Genomic DNA, 16,006 nt, shown 5'->3' with positions numbered 1-16,006 from the left:
CTATCTGTCCATCAAGAGGTAGATGGATAAATAAACTGTGATATAGTTGTATAATGGAAAACTACTCAGCAATAAAAAGTAATAAACTACTGTTGTACACAACATAACAACCTAGATGAATCTCAACCTTATACTAAGTAAATGAAGTTGGACTTCTCCCTCACCAAAAGTACATATTGAATGGTTCTTTTCAAATAAAATTCTGTAAAGGGCAAATTAACCTATAGTGATAGAAAGCCTTGATTACATGGGGAAGAGGGTGGAGAAGGAGTAATTCCAAAGGTGTTTGAATAAACATTTGGGGGTGATTAATATGTTTATTGTGTTATTGGAATAATATATAGTATAAATACATCTAAATTCATCAGGATGTATGCTTTAAATATGTGCAGTACACCAATTAAACTTCCATAAAGTTATAGAAGATATTTTAAAATTCTCAATAATATTGCAATATATGGACTCTTCTTCAATATGATTATATGACATAGAAATATTGTAAATATAGATAATTATAGATACATGAATATAGAATATATCTTTAAATATAAAATATACATATATATTTTTGACTATGGATACAGATATAAATGTAAATATACATAGGTTTATAGATTATGTAGATATAGATATAGAGTTACAGTAAATTCACCTATTCTTCTACCCAAAAGCCAGAATCAACTTACTGGAATGGTAGTAGAGTCACATCACTATATTCTGAAATAAGACATGGATGCCTCTGTGACCACTGTTTTTCAACACTGTACAAGAAATGACTCTCATTAATAACAAAACCCAAAAAAAATAAAATAAAATGCTGGGCACTAAACTCAATAAAAAGTATGCAAAACCTTTACAAAAAAACTTTAAAACACTGTTGAAGGATATAAATAAGTTCTGAACAAATGAAAAAGAAAAGCTCTGAAAAATATTTTAGAAAGGAAAACTCAACATAATAAAGACATTAAATCTCCTTTATTTTGTTTATTTATTAAATAAGATTGCAATTTAAAAATACTGAAATTGTTTTGTTAGTTTTGCTTTTCGAATGAGACAAAGGTGATTCTAAAATTCACGTAAAAATAAATATAAAAAATATTTTCAAAAATAAAAGAGTGATTAATAATTGGCCCTACTAGATATATAAAACAATATTTAAAAAATATTAAAACATATGACATCAGTGCTTTAATGTATAGATGAATCAAAGGAAAAAAATTGAAAGTTCAAAAATAGGCACATATTAATTCAGAAATGTAGCATATGGCATTGGAATCTCAGAGTTAGCCAAACAAGGTATCTTCAACAAATGATGTTGGAACTTCTGAGTAGTGATTAGGGAGAAAAAAAAGTTGAATCCATACCTCACTTCATTCAATAGAAGAAAATCCAAACACATTAAAAATTTAAAGCATAAATAGGAAAGTATAAAAAGAAAAGAAAAAGCAGGGAGATTCTTTTATAACTGTGATATCACGAAGCCATATCTGTCTGATTCAAAGTCCACAAACTAAGCACATGCAAAAAGACTGATAAGTTCAACCACATCAAAAATAAAACATTTATTAGTAGTCAAAAAATCACAAGAAATCAAATGATAAATGACAAGATTGGAAAAATATTTACAAGTCATATTATAGATTAAGGGCTACCTTTTCACAATCAAATTTGTAAGTTAGAATAGTCACATTATTAAACCAAAAAGTGAGATGGCAAAAAAAAAAAAAAAAAAAAGATATGAATAGAACCCATACAGCAACAGCAAGAATCACAAGTCACTCATAATTCCAGAAATGGTGATGCAAATTATACTGTGTTGCCATTTTTCACTTATCAGATTGGAAAATATCTGGTTATACTAACATCCTCTCAGGCATACCTAGTCAAAAGGGTCAATTGGATTGATTCCTTTGGAGGGAATTTCGTGATGCCTATTAAGTTTAACAATGTACCTGCCCCTCGATTCACCAACAAATGATTTTTTTTTTTTCATGGCCTGGAAAGGTGTGGGAGTCAGACTGAATATGACTCCACCCTCTGTCCTCAGCCTCATCTGCTCCCCCAGTTCTCTGTACTCTAACCACAGTGGCCTGAACTCCTGTCCCAACTTCATGGCTCTCACACATGCTGTTCCAACTGCTTAGAATGCTCTTCCTCTGGCTCTTTTTCTTTCTTTCTTTTTTCTTTTTTTGTAAACCAAGGCAAGGTCCTGAGAGCTTTTAAATCATGCTGTTCAAATCTCAAGTATCCTTGCCAATATGGTTTTCTTTTTTTTCTTTTTTTTTTAAAAAAAAAGAATAAAGAAGAGGAAGAAAGAGAAAGAGGAAGAAGGAGAGAGGATGGGGGTGTTGCTTTATTGCCCGGGCTAGAATGCAATCTAAATATGGGTATGCCTATAATTGTCCTTAATAATGGAGACATGAAAGAAAATGAGGGAAGAGAGTAACAAACAAGGAGCCAACCAAGATTTCTTTTAAATTTCTAAGTTGATATGATGTGGTACTGATAAGAGTGTATATTTTGTATATTTAAAGTGCAGAGTTCTATAAATGTTAATTACATTTACTTGTTCCAGATCTGAGTTCAAGTCCTGAATATCGTTGTTAATTTTCTGTCTCATTGATCTGTCTAATATTAATGTTGAAGTCTCCCACTATTATTGTGTGGGAGTCTAAGTCTCTTTATGTCTTGTATGTCTGCGTATTCCTGTATTGGGTGCGTATATATTTAGGATCTTTAGCTCTTCTTGTTGTTGCATTGATCCTTTTATCATTATATAATGTCCTTCTTTGCTTCTTTTGATCTTTGTTGCTTAATTGTAACTTCTGCTTTTTATTTATTTATTTTAGCTCTCTGGTTGGTAAATCTTTCTCCATCCCTTGTTTGGAGTCTTTGTGTATCCTTGAATGTGAGATGGATCTGGATGCAGCATACTGATGGGTCTTAGTTTTTTATTCAAATTGCCTGTCTTTGGATTGGGGGATTTAGTCAATTTAAATTTAGAATTAATAATAATATATGTGAGTTTAATACTGCCATTAGCTGGCTATTTTGTCCATTAGTTGATGTATATTCTTCATTATATTGATGCTCTTTTTGATAATTTTTTTAGAAAGGCTGATACTGTTTGTTCCTTTCATATGTGTAGTGGTTCTTTCAGAAGCTCTTGTAAAGCAGGCCTAGTGGTGATGAAATCTCTGAGTGCTTGCTTATTCACAAAAAACTTTATTTTTCCTTAACTTGTGAAGCTTAGTTTGGCTGGATGTGAAATTCTGGGTTGAAAGTTCTTTTCTTTAAGGATGTTGAATATTGGCCCCCACTCTCTTCTGGCTTGTAGGGTTTCTGCTGAGAGATCTGCTGTAAGTCTGATAGGCTTCCCTTTGTGGGTAACCTGACCTTTCTCTCTGGCTGCCCTTAGTATTTTCTCCTTCATTTCAACCCTGGTGAATCTGACGATTATGTGCCTTGGAGTTGCTCTTCTTGAGGAATATCTCTGTGGTGTTCGCTGTATTACCTGGAGTTGAATATTATCCTGCCTTACTAGGCTGGGAAAATTTTCCTGAATAATGTCCTGAAGCGTATTTTCCAGCTTGGATTCATTCTCTTCGTCACATTCAGGTACACCTATCAAGCGTAGATTAGGTCTTTTCACATAGTCCCATATTTCTTGGAGACTTTGCTCGTTCCTTTTTATCCTTTTTCCTCTAATCTTGTCTTCTTGTTTTATTTCATTGAGTTGGTCTTCGACCTCTGATATCCTTTCTTCTGCTTGATCAATTCGGCTGTTAAAACTTGTGCATACTTCACGAAGTTCTCCTATTGTGTTTTTCAGCTCCATCAATTCACTTATATTCCTCTCTAAATTGTGTATTCTTATTAACATTTCGTCAAATCTTTTTTCGAAGTTCTTAGTTGCTTTAGATTGGGTTAAAACAAGTTCTTTTAATTCACAGAAGTTTCTCATTATCCACATTTTGAAGCCTGCTTCTGTAATTGGAACACACTCGTTCTCCATCAAGCCTTGTTCCGTTGCTGATGAGGAACTGTGATCCCCCGCTGAGGGAGAGGCGTTCTGATCTTGGGCATTCTCAGCCTTTTTTGGCCGTTTTCCTCCCTTCGTTATAAATTTATCCATCTGTGGTCTTTGAATTCACCGTCTTTGTAATTAGGTTTCTGAGTGGACGTCCAACTTACTGATTCTCAGCGCCGAAATCTGAGCAACCCACTGCACCGACCAAATCAGCGGCGTTAAGATTGATGGTGCTTTTCCGACTCTGCACCAAGAACCGTCGCTCCAAGGCGCCGGCAAAACCGCCTCGCCGGTCACAAGAGTCGCGCTGGCGACCCGTGGGGCTCCTCCGCTGGGAATCTCCTGGTGCGTAAGCAACAAGAATTCATGTGAAGGTGTGGCGTCCTCTCATTCTTTGCGCTTTCACTGGGAGCTACAATCCCGAGCTGTTAGTGATCAGCCATCTTGACAAATGATTTTTTAACAGTCTAAGTATGTCCCAAGTATTGCATGGAACATACCTATACTAATTATTTATTGTTCATCTGAAATTCAAATTCCACTGGGTATCTTATATTTTATCTGGCAACTGCACCATAAAAAATTCTGTCTATGTTCATATGTTCATAATCCATGCTCAGAATTCACTCTTTACCTTGAGGGCACTGTTCTAAGACCAGTGGGCAGCAGCCTGATGTCTGCTTATCACAAAGCTGGTGTCTTAAACATGCTGTAGTGTCTCTCTTCTTATGTAAAATGAGACCATGATCCTGGATGATCTTTATGGCTCCTTCCAGCTGTAATTTTCGGGATTTCTTCATCACACTGGTTCCTCTGACTATGTTCTTGATACTACACCATTTTTCCTCTCCCTCAGAGACAGAACTTTCTCAGTTTAAGTTTTGTTTGTCTTAATACAAAATGATGAAGCGGGGTCACTAAGGCCATGGATTTTGGCAGTGGACCATTGCAATGATTTTTCTTTGTCATACTTCCCAGATGAAACTGGCAGATCACCCAAATCGCAACCACGACAAACCAGAGCTATGTTTGTATTTGGATCCACTCATCTGAGGCAAAAATGACAGTCAAAACTCTGAACTCTAGGAAGGGCATTTCATTGGCATGTGAGAACAGTTTCAAGAAATCAAGATCTTGAGAACAGAAGTGGAACAGGATTTTTTTTTTTTTTTATTTCAAGAACTTTTCTGTTGAAAAGAAACTGATGATTACAATACCCTTAACAATTTCACAAGTTATTTTTCACATACTTTGTCTCATGTGACTATTCTACCTTCCTGTGGGCAGTGACAGATTTGGTTATTATTTTCTTAGTGAGAAATTTCCCAGAGAAAAGCAATCAAAAGACCCAACGCTTATACATGGAGAAACTAAGACTCACACCCTGGACTTCCAACTCTAGACATGGCTTCACCACTCCTCATTATCAGACAGACTTGACTCCATGCAGCCGGCGTTGGAGGCAAAGAAACTAAGGAAATAGACACTTTCTGAATCTTCAGAGAGAAGAATCTTGAAAGAGTTAGAACTGTCAGAGTGGCCATGGGCTGCTTCTAGAGGGAGGATGTTCTGTGCCACTGAAAGATTTTAATCAGAAGCCAGGAAAATTGTCTTGGGGAGTGGTTAAAAAAGATACACGACAGCACTTTGGGAGGCCAAAGCTGGTGGGTCATGAGATTAGGAATTCACAACCAGCCTGGTCAGGATGGTGAAACCCCGTCTCTACTAAAAATACAAAAAGTAGCTGGGCATGGTGGTGGGTGCCTGTAATCCCAGCTACCCGGGAGGCTGAGACAGAGAACTGCTTGAACCCAGGATCACGCCCACTACCCTGGGCTACAGAGCGAGACTCCATCTCAAAACACAAAACAAAACAAAAGTTACGTGAAAAGCACAAAAGTTGGGAACAAGTAATTTGCAATACATTTATAATTCAGACCTCTTCATCTAAGGCTAAATGCTCAGCCCATTCCCTTCCCTCCCCTCAACCCCAAACTGTGAAGGAGAATGGAGGAATGAATCCTTTTCTTATTAATTCTCCCCGACTGAATAGAGAACTTAGTCCTACTCGACTCCCGAGCTTCGACAGGAGCGTTTTCTATGAAAGCATCTTACTATACTTCACAGCACTGTCTTTTTTTTTTTTTTTTTTTTTTTGCACAGCGTTGTCTTTACTTACCTGCCATTCACACTAGCTGTGAGATTTCGGATGGCAAGAGTCCCTCTAATACAGCTTGTATCCCCAGCACACTCCATAGAGGACTGAGGATGTCCGTTCTAGGCAAATGCTTGTTGACTGATTGAACTTCTTGGCTGAGCTGACAATGTGCAAACTCACGCTGCCTCTTTTTGACATGTTTTTGTTTATTTTACCAAATGTTCCTCTCAAATCCTCTCATCAGTTTCTCTTTCCCTTCTTTGAGCACATTCTATCCTGCATATACTATCCTTTGAAAACAACAGTGTTTGTTTATTTTGTCCAAGTCACAGTCCTCTTGCTCCTTACAAGCAGGAAATGACAGAGAATATGGACTTCCCTTCCCCCTGTTAGAGTCTTTTCAGCATAAAGTCAGTAACCAATTGGTACTATTCATTTAGCAGAGGTAAATTACAAACCATGTTCCTGAGATATTGATAAAAATAGTGATGAGCAATTGCTTGCTTAATAGAGAAGACAAAGGTCTGGCCTGAGCCTAATGGAAGTTGACAGGGTTGTTTTATTAATGTAGCTAATTGATTCTTGATTTAGGTGGAAGCCATCTTAGTTGACAAGATGGCTCCTAACAGGTATGGACAACTAGTAATGAAGACCTTTCACTTAACATGGCAGGTGCTTTCAATGCATAAATCAATCAATTTTCAGAAAAAAATATTCAAACTAGAGTACTAATTTTGAGCAGACCTGCTTAAAACAGTATAAAAAAAAAGAGCAAAGCGATTGTCTTCCATTGTTACCTAGTACTTGGGTTTATTTCCATGATGAGTTTCGCATCCTTGGCCTCATTGGTACCTTTGGTGTATTGCTCATACGTGTATACAAAACAGAACAACAACAAATGGCTATATGAAGCACATAACTCCAGCATGTGATACTTTAAAGAAGATTTTTACCTGGGCAGGTGAAGGCTGTAATTGTATAGCTGAGTGTGCTACGTAGCACTTTACTTAGTTATTAAACATGCATATAGTGTTTATCATTGTCAGCTGAATTAGCCATTCTAACACAGCCTTCATGAGGATATATTTACCTACCTCACTTGTAAATTAGGTGGCTGAGGCTCACAGAAGTTTAGTAACTTGCCTAAGGTCATGCAACTAGTAAGCAATTGCATTGAGGTTCATTTCCAGGAAGCCTGACTCTAGAGCCTCTTCTCACCACCTCACTGTCTTGCATCTCATATGTTCTGTCTTGCATCTCATATGTTCAGATACCTTCCCATTGTGTACCTATTCTTGAAGGACAGGCATCATTGCTAGTTCTACATTGCGGAGGAGCAAAATGAAGGGAAGACTTCTTGGCTGGGCATTTTTTGTAGAGAGGACTTGGTGGTACATTAACTGACAAAATTATCAACTCTGAGACCTCAATGTCAGCAGTCTTTCAAATTAATGCTATTTTTTGTATTATATCCAAAAATATAGCTTTTTTGTTGTTGTTTTCTGATTATAAAGTGAATACATGTTTATGTTAAAAATCAAACCTGACAATTCACAAACCAAAGCTATGATTTTAACATTTTGAACATATTTTCCGGAATATATTTTTTGATCTGCATGTTTATATAAATGAAACCATACTGTATTTTTAAATGCTGTATTTAAATAACCAAATATATCCCTCAACAACAAGTCACTGAAATATTGTGCTGTTGGAGAGCTACATCTGCCATCTCAGTGACAGCAGATTAATCTGCTGAATAGATATACCACAATTTATTTAACCAAAATCTAGTAAGTACTCAAGTACTCACTTATTTTAAATTATAGAAGAAATCCCTGAGTGTTTATGATTTTTAAGGCCTGAATAAATTCACTTTGCTTATATAGATGACCCTTGGAGAAAATCCCTCATGAGAAAAGCCCTCATAACTGTTTTCAGAAGTAAGGAAAGAAATGCATCTTCCAAGGTCCCTTCTGAGGCTAAAAACTGATAAAACTGTGTCTAGAGACCTGGTTGGCCTTTCTTATTGCCCAGCAGGTTGGTTCCTGGGTCCTGCAGTGGATGCAAGAAAGGGCTAGAGAGGGGGGATGAGAGGGAAGCGAGGTGCGGTCAGTGCCTCCTCCCCTGCCCAGCTCTGCATTCACATCATGTCCTACCCAGCTCCCAGCACTTGTCACTTGATGCAGTTATAAGGGTTGGATTATGTTCTTCACTTTAGCAAAGACTGCATTTGAAGTCTGATCCCAAAGCTGGGAGGCACGTTTGTTATATAACTATTACCTAACAAAAATTGTCAAAGTAAATTTCCTGGTGGAAACACATGATGGTTATTGCTGTTCACACCAGGAAATGTCAGCCCAGCAACTTAAATAGAACATTGGGTGGTCGTTATGGTAGGCTTTTTTTTTTTTTTTAATTAAAGAATCATGGAAATACCACCTTCTTTTCTTTTTTTTTTTTTCTTTTCATTTCAAAATTAGTTTATTTGGGAATTTTTTGTTATTGAATTGTTTGAGCTCCTTATATATTCTGATTATTAATCCCTTGTCAGAGTTTGCAAATATTTACTCTTATTCTGTCGGTTGTCTCTTCATTTTGTTAATCATTTCCTTTACTATGCAGCAGCTTGTTAACTTGATGTAATTCCATTTGCCTATTTTTGTTTTGGTTGCAAAAGAACAAAGCTGGAGGCATCACACTACTTGATTTTAAAATACATTTACAAAGCTATAGTAACCAAAACAGCAGGGCACTGGTATAAAAGCAGACACATAGACCAATGGCACAGAATAGAGAACCCAGAAATAAGTCCATATATTTAGAGCCAACTCACTTTCAACAAACATACCAAAGACATACAATGGGGAGAAGACAGTCTCTTCAATAAAATGTGCTGGGAAAAATGGATAACCATATGCAGAAAGACGAATCTAATCTCTATATCTCACCACATATAAAAATCAACTCAAGAGGAAATACCACCTTCTAATGAAATCAGTGAACCTATAGATCTTTAGTATACAGAAAGAATTAGGTGATAAAATTAGGACAGATAGGTTTTTTTCCACAATAAAGAATAAAAAGAGAGATTTCCCATCCTGAATACGTTTAAGGCTTGTGTCCTATATCTATATATTGCTTCCATTTTATCTATCTACATCTACCTAGCTAAATTAGCGTTATTTTTGTGTATATGTATTTTTGTGTATATATGGAGAGAGAGAGAGAGAGAGAGAGAGAGAGAGAAGGTATCGAGATTCTTACTTAAAATATATTATATATTAGCATCAAGTCTCCTTAGTGGCCAAAACTAAACAGTTGTCAAAGAATCCAGACACTAATTAAGTGTTAAAATGAAACGGGCCTGTGAACTTGCTCACTGTTCACTGTTCATATTTCTAAAACACCTTGGATCTGAGTGGTGATGTAAGAAGCATCTTAGCATGTCTAAGGTGGAAATTCAGACCTTAATTGAGTAATTTCATATTGCATATAAATCTTCGTGAAGCAGAGCATAGGCATGGCTTTCACAAATTGACATTTTCTTTCCTTAAGAAGAAAAAATATATAAATACAAATAAAAATATACATATATAAATACAGTTATATACATACACATACATGCATATATACACATCTGCTTATATATACACATATTATAAGTATATACATATATACATACATATCAGTATATAGATGTATAGATAAATATATAGGCGGATAAACATATATATTTACCATTATTAAAGATGACTCTTTAGTAGTCATCTGTATGTGGTGAACTGAAATGAGTCATAGTAACAAACTAACGTTACCCAAGATAACTTGAGAGATAAGATGCATTTCTTAATTGACTACAGAGAACACATGTTTGAAACACTGATATAATAGCATGAGCTCTTACTGTTTTAAAAAAATAGTAAAGTTATTTGTGATCTGCTGTGTGGTTTACTGTTTGGGACTCACTGCAAAAACTCTGTTTATCCATTCTTTCTATGATCAAAGGAATGGGGTTGACGAGTGTAGAGATGTTAGTGAATTCTCCTTAAATATGGTGGGTTAAAAATATGCATTTTTGCTGCTTTCCTGAAAACCAAGAAAAGTAGAGTAAAAATAATATCAAAAATCATTGGATGAAGAGAATTAGAAATGCAGTGTCAGCAAATGTGATGTGTTCAAACATGGAGGAGGAACTGCTCCTGCAAAGGAGGGAGGAGAGCTCAATTTCTGTATGGGGATGCACTCAGAAACAGACACATGCTTGCAACAACAACAGCAAAAGAAATGAAAAGAAATGTGAAGGTCCTGTTATGTCTGGAGACCAGAATGTGGGGTGGGCTTGAAAATTGGAATGAAATTGTAACTGAGAAAATAGCAGTAGCCCCCTTATTCTCTTTCCTTACTCTGCACAGCAAGACTATTCTCTTCACACATGCTCAGAGAAGATGGAGTGAGAGCAGTCCAGGACTGTAGAATTCCAGATACAGGGGCAAGGAGTCAGGCTGAATAAAAGGGGACAGTAAAGTAAGTGGAAAGTGCTACAGAACTATGAGATACCAGACAAGACTTTTCCCCTCAACTCCCTGACCACTGAAAACCTGGCTTCTCACTGTTTACAATAGCAAAGACTTGGAACCAACCCAAAAGCCCATCCATGACAGACTGGAGAGGGAAAATGGGGCACATACGCACCATGGAATACTATGCAGCCATGAAAAATGATGAGTTGGTGTCCTTTGTAGGGACATGGATGAACCTGGAAAACATCATTCTCAGCAAACTGACACAAGAACAGAAAATCAAACACCACATATTCTCACTCTTAGGCGGATGTTGAACAATGAGAACACACAGACACGGGGAGGGGAGCACTACACACTGGAGTACATTGGGGGGAAGTAGGGGAGGAACGGGGGGGTGGGGAGGTGAGGAGAGATAGCATGGGGAGAAATGCCAGATACAGGTGATGGGGAGGAAGGCAGCAAATCACACTGCCATGTATGTACCTATGCAACAATCCTGCATGTTCTTCACATGTACCCCAAAACCTAAAACGCAATAAAACATAAATAAATAAATAAATAAATTTTAAAAACCTGGCTTCTATACCTAGGCAAGAAATTAGAGAAATTAATCTTTAGAAAACTGACCAGCCTGAGAGAATAGAGCTACAGTTAAGGACATTTGAGCATCTCCCGGTTGTGCATAGTGAAAGCCCAGGTTGCATGCCTGCTTACACATGCAAGGTTTCAGTCAATATTTCAGTGCCCTGTTTTTAAATATGAATAAACGTCAGGATCTCCAAACATTTTAAGAAGTTCTCTAATGTTAAAGACAGAGAACAAAGCATTAAAAAAGGGGGGACAGAGGAAACGGTGCAAATAGAGTAAAAAAAAACCTTAAAAAACCTTAATAGAAATATAAATAAAATTATAATTAATTTCCTAAAAGAAACTGTTGATTGTCTAAACAATTGAGAAATAGAGTCCTTAAAAATTAAAAATATAAAGCAAAGAATTGATAATTCAATAGAAGAGTTGAAAGACAAAGTTTAACATTCTCCCAGAAAAACAAATTTTCTCCAAAGAAGATATACACATTTCCAGTGAAAACATGAAAATAGTTTTACACCATGAGTCACTTAAAAATGCAAATAAAAATGCAACAAGATGCTGCTTTACCTTGACTTTATGACTGAACTTTTTAAAAAGACAATAAAAAGTGTTGTTGAGAATGTGGTGCATGTAGGACCCTCACACTCTGCTGTTGGAACTATGACATAGTTTACCTACTTTGGAAAACAGTTAGAAAACTTTAAGCATAGAGTTAACCGTATGGCTCCTGACATGGTTTCGCTCTGTATTCCTACCCAAATCTCATCTTGAATTGAATAATCCCCATGCATCAATGGTGAGGTCAGGTGGAGACAATTGAATCATAGGGGCTGTTTCCCCCATACTGTTCTCATGACAGTAATTGAGTTCTCAGATCTGATGGTTGTATAAGGGGTTTCCTTCTTTGCTTGGTTCTCATTCTCTCTCCTGCCACCTTGTGAAGAGGTGCCTTCTACCATGATTGTAAGTCTCCAGGGTGAACTGTGAGTCAATTAAATCTCTTTTCTTTATAAATTACCCAGTCTCAGTTATGTCTTTATCAGCAGCATGAAAATGGATTAGTTCAGCCCCCAGTTATACTCTCGGAGTATACTCAAGAGAATTGAAAAAAAATTAAAAAAGTCCACACAAAAACCTGTGCATGAGTGCTCATAGCAGCATTACTCACAATAGTCAAAAAGTAAAAATAACCCACATGTCCATCATCTGATAAATTAATAAACACAATGTGGCATATCCATAAAATGGAATATTATTTGGCCATAGAAAAAAAGGAAGTAGCTTGAGCCTCAAAGACACATGCTACATAAAATACACTGGCCAAAAGGGTACACATTATATGATTCTATTTATATCAAAATAGTCAAAGCTATAGAAACAGAAAATAGACTACCTCTTGCCAAGGGCTTGGGGAGTGAATACTGTTAGATATTGATGGGGTTTCTTTAGGAAATGATAAAAGTGTTCTTAAATTAGAATGTAGTGGTGATGGTGGAACAGATTGGAATATACAAAAAGTCACTGAATAAGGATGAATTTTGTGGCATATGAATTATATGTCAATAAAGCAGTCAATAATATTTTTATTAGAAAGCAAAACAGACAAAAATGCATGTGATCCAAAAGAAAGAATAAGGAAGTGAGAGAATCAATCTAGAAAATCAAACATCCAATTAATAGAATCTCTAAGAAGAGAGAACAAAGGTAATGAAGAGGAGAAAACAATCAACTAATTATACAATAATATTTCCTAGAAAGGAAGGGCATGAGCTTTTAGATGGAAAGGCTCAGTAAATATGAAGCACAATGAATGAAAAGAGACCCAACTGAGGCACAAGTCTTTCAAAACTCCAAAAAAACATAAAAAGATTTTTCTAGAGGGCTTCTGATCGGAAAAACTCAGATACATCCAATACTTTGGGAATCAAAATATTATCGGGATTCTCAATGGAAGTATTTGGACTGAAAGAGAATAAAAAAGTAATTTGAACATTTTGACCAAAAATAGTAACCTAGAATTCTACATCCAGCTAAACTATTAAATAAATATATATAGTATAAATATAGACACTTTTGAGAAGAAGATTTTTGAGAATGATAAAAAAATTTAAATGATAAAAACAACAAAGAAAGATGAATATGCAGAGTTCAGGATGTGGAATCTAACGTAAAATATCAGTAAAGGGATTTCCCAGAATGAAGGTGATAGAGGTCCCAGGTGGAGAGCTGAAATAGTTCTTGAAAATGATCAGTCCACTGCAGGAGAAGAATGCTGGGCTCTCAAATGATTGCCTGCAAAAATAAAAACAGCACTGATCTATTTTATTTGGTATTTGACCATAGAGTGAAGAATTTCACAGTTTTGTGAAAAAGTGGTTGGTACTTAAAAACCAAGAAAAGTGGAAACAAATTATTAGGCAATTATTACACTCAACAAAAAGGCTTTACGGAAAATGTAATCATTTGGGAATAAATTCTAAGTGTCTCAGCTGTGAACATTAAGGAGAGCACCAAATATGGTTGACCTTTGAACAACATGGAAGTGGGTTGCTGACCCCGCAGAGGGTTACAAATTTATATATAACTTTTGAGTGCCCCCAAACTTAACTACTAATAGCCTACTGTTGGCTAGAAGTCTTAACAACAACAGAAGCAGTTGATTAACACATACTGTTTTTGTAGGTTATATGTGTTATGTACTGTATTCTTACAATAAAGTAACCTAGAGAGAAGAAAATATTAAGGAAATCATAAGAAGAAAATATATTTACTATTGAAATGTACTTTTACAAAGTGGAAGTGGATCATCATAAAGTCCTTCATCCTCAACACATTCCTGTTGAGTGGTTTGAGGAGAAGGAAAAGGAGGAGAAGGAGGAGGAGGAGGAGGAGGAGGAGGAGGAGGAGGGGGGGGGGGGAGGGGGAAGAGGGGGAGGGGGAGGAGGGGGGGGAGGAGTTGGTTTCGCTGTCTCAAGAGTAGCAGAGGAGGAAGAAAGTTCACATGTGAGTGAACCCAGGCAGTTCAAACTCAGGTTTTCAAGAGTCAACTGTATTGAGATAACCCCAAATTATACTATAATAATATTTTGAAAAGGTAGAGAACAGAGCTATGTATAGGAAGGACCACATAAGAAAGAAAATGTCAAAAACGTGAAAATCACTTTAAGAAATGGCAACTACAGAAGGCATGTTACTTAAATTACAGAGGCATGGCCGGGTGCAGTGGCTCATGCCTGCAATCCCAGCACTTTGGGAGGCGGAGGAGGGAAGGTCACTTAAACCCAGGAGTTCAAGACTAGCTAGCCTGACCAATATGGTGAAACCCTTTTCTACTAAAAAATAAAATAAAGCATACAAAAATTAGCTGAGCATGGTGGTGAATGCTTATAAGCCCGGCTATTTGGGAGGTTGAGGCAGGAGGATCACTTGAACCTGGGAGGGGGATGTTGCAGTCGGTCAAGATCACGCCACTGCACTCCAGCCTGGGCAACAGAGTGAGATTCCATCTCAAAAATAAACAAATCCATCAATCAATTAATTAAATACAGAGGTATAAAAACCAGCAGGAACAGATAAAAAACGGAAAATGAATGTTCTCGGGAGCTGATTATGGAGTAGCAAAATGCAGTAGAAAGGACTGCTTTGTTGTTACTAAGTTTAAAAGACAATTTAACTTTTAAAAAGCGTCTGTGTGTAATAATTTGATCAGAACATTAAATAAGTAAAGTGAATTGAGTTGGCGCCCACAAAAGGTAAGGAATAAATGGGGCACAGATATAGAAATCGGAGCTTATGGAGAATGCTGGCCTCTTCTGCTTGCCACACAGGTGGCATTAGATTTAACCTGTGCAGATTTCTCATCCTTTCACCTACACCTTGTAAACTCACGTTGTTGGGAAGTGTCCATGAGGTAATGCATAAGTGAGTTGTTATAAGCTCTACAAGTGTGAGTGGGTATTGTCAATAATTGCTACAATTTGTTTATTTGTTCTTTCATTCATCTATCCATTTATTTTTGAAATATGAAATGCTTAAGATGACGTTAGGTAGAGTTACCATAAATGGGCAATTTTATATTGTGTACAAATATGGGCATCCAAAAGAACTGACACCAGGAAGTCAAGATGAATGTAATTACCAAATTACCATGCAAAGGTATTGATTTTCTCTCTCGGGCTGTATACGCAGACATTGTTGCACAGCTCAGAAGTGAGAAGTCTCCTAACTGATTGATCATTTTCTACTTTTACCCATGTAGCTCACTCTCCAAAAGGCTCATTTTGCAATTTGAAAGGTTATACTTGAAGGTGCCTTACTGAAGGTTTAGTGGATTGAGATCCCAATTCTGGCTGCAGGATCTACAACAGGCGTCCCCAAACTACGGCCCGCGGGCCGCATGCAGCCCCCTGAGGCCATTTATCCGGCCCCCTGCCGCACTTCAGGAAGGGACACCTCTTTCATTGGTGGTCAGTGAGAGGAGCACAGTATGTAGTCGCCCTCCAACGGTCTGAGGGACAGTGAACTGGCCCCCCATGTAAAAAGTTTGGGGACGCCTGATCTACAATCATTGATGAAGTGAATCACTGTTCAGTGTCCTGGAAGATGTCACTTGGGAAACAGCTTGCTCATTTCTTAGGCTTTTATACTTAAGAATATCAATCTTCCCCAATGATTAGATCAGTGGGATTAATAGAATATTTA

Source organism: Saimiri boliviensis, chromosome 2 (genome assembly GCF_048565385.1).
Source record: "Saimiri boliviensis isolate mSaiBol1 chromosome 2, mSaiBol1.pri, whole genome shotgun sequence".
Classification (NCBI taxonomy): Eukaryota; Metazoa; Chordata; class Mammalia; order Primates; family Cebidae; genus Saimiri; species Saimiri boliviensis.
This window is presented reverse-complemented; position numbering follows the sequence as displayed.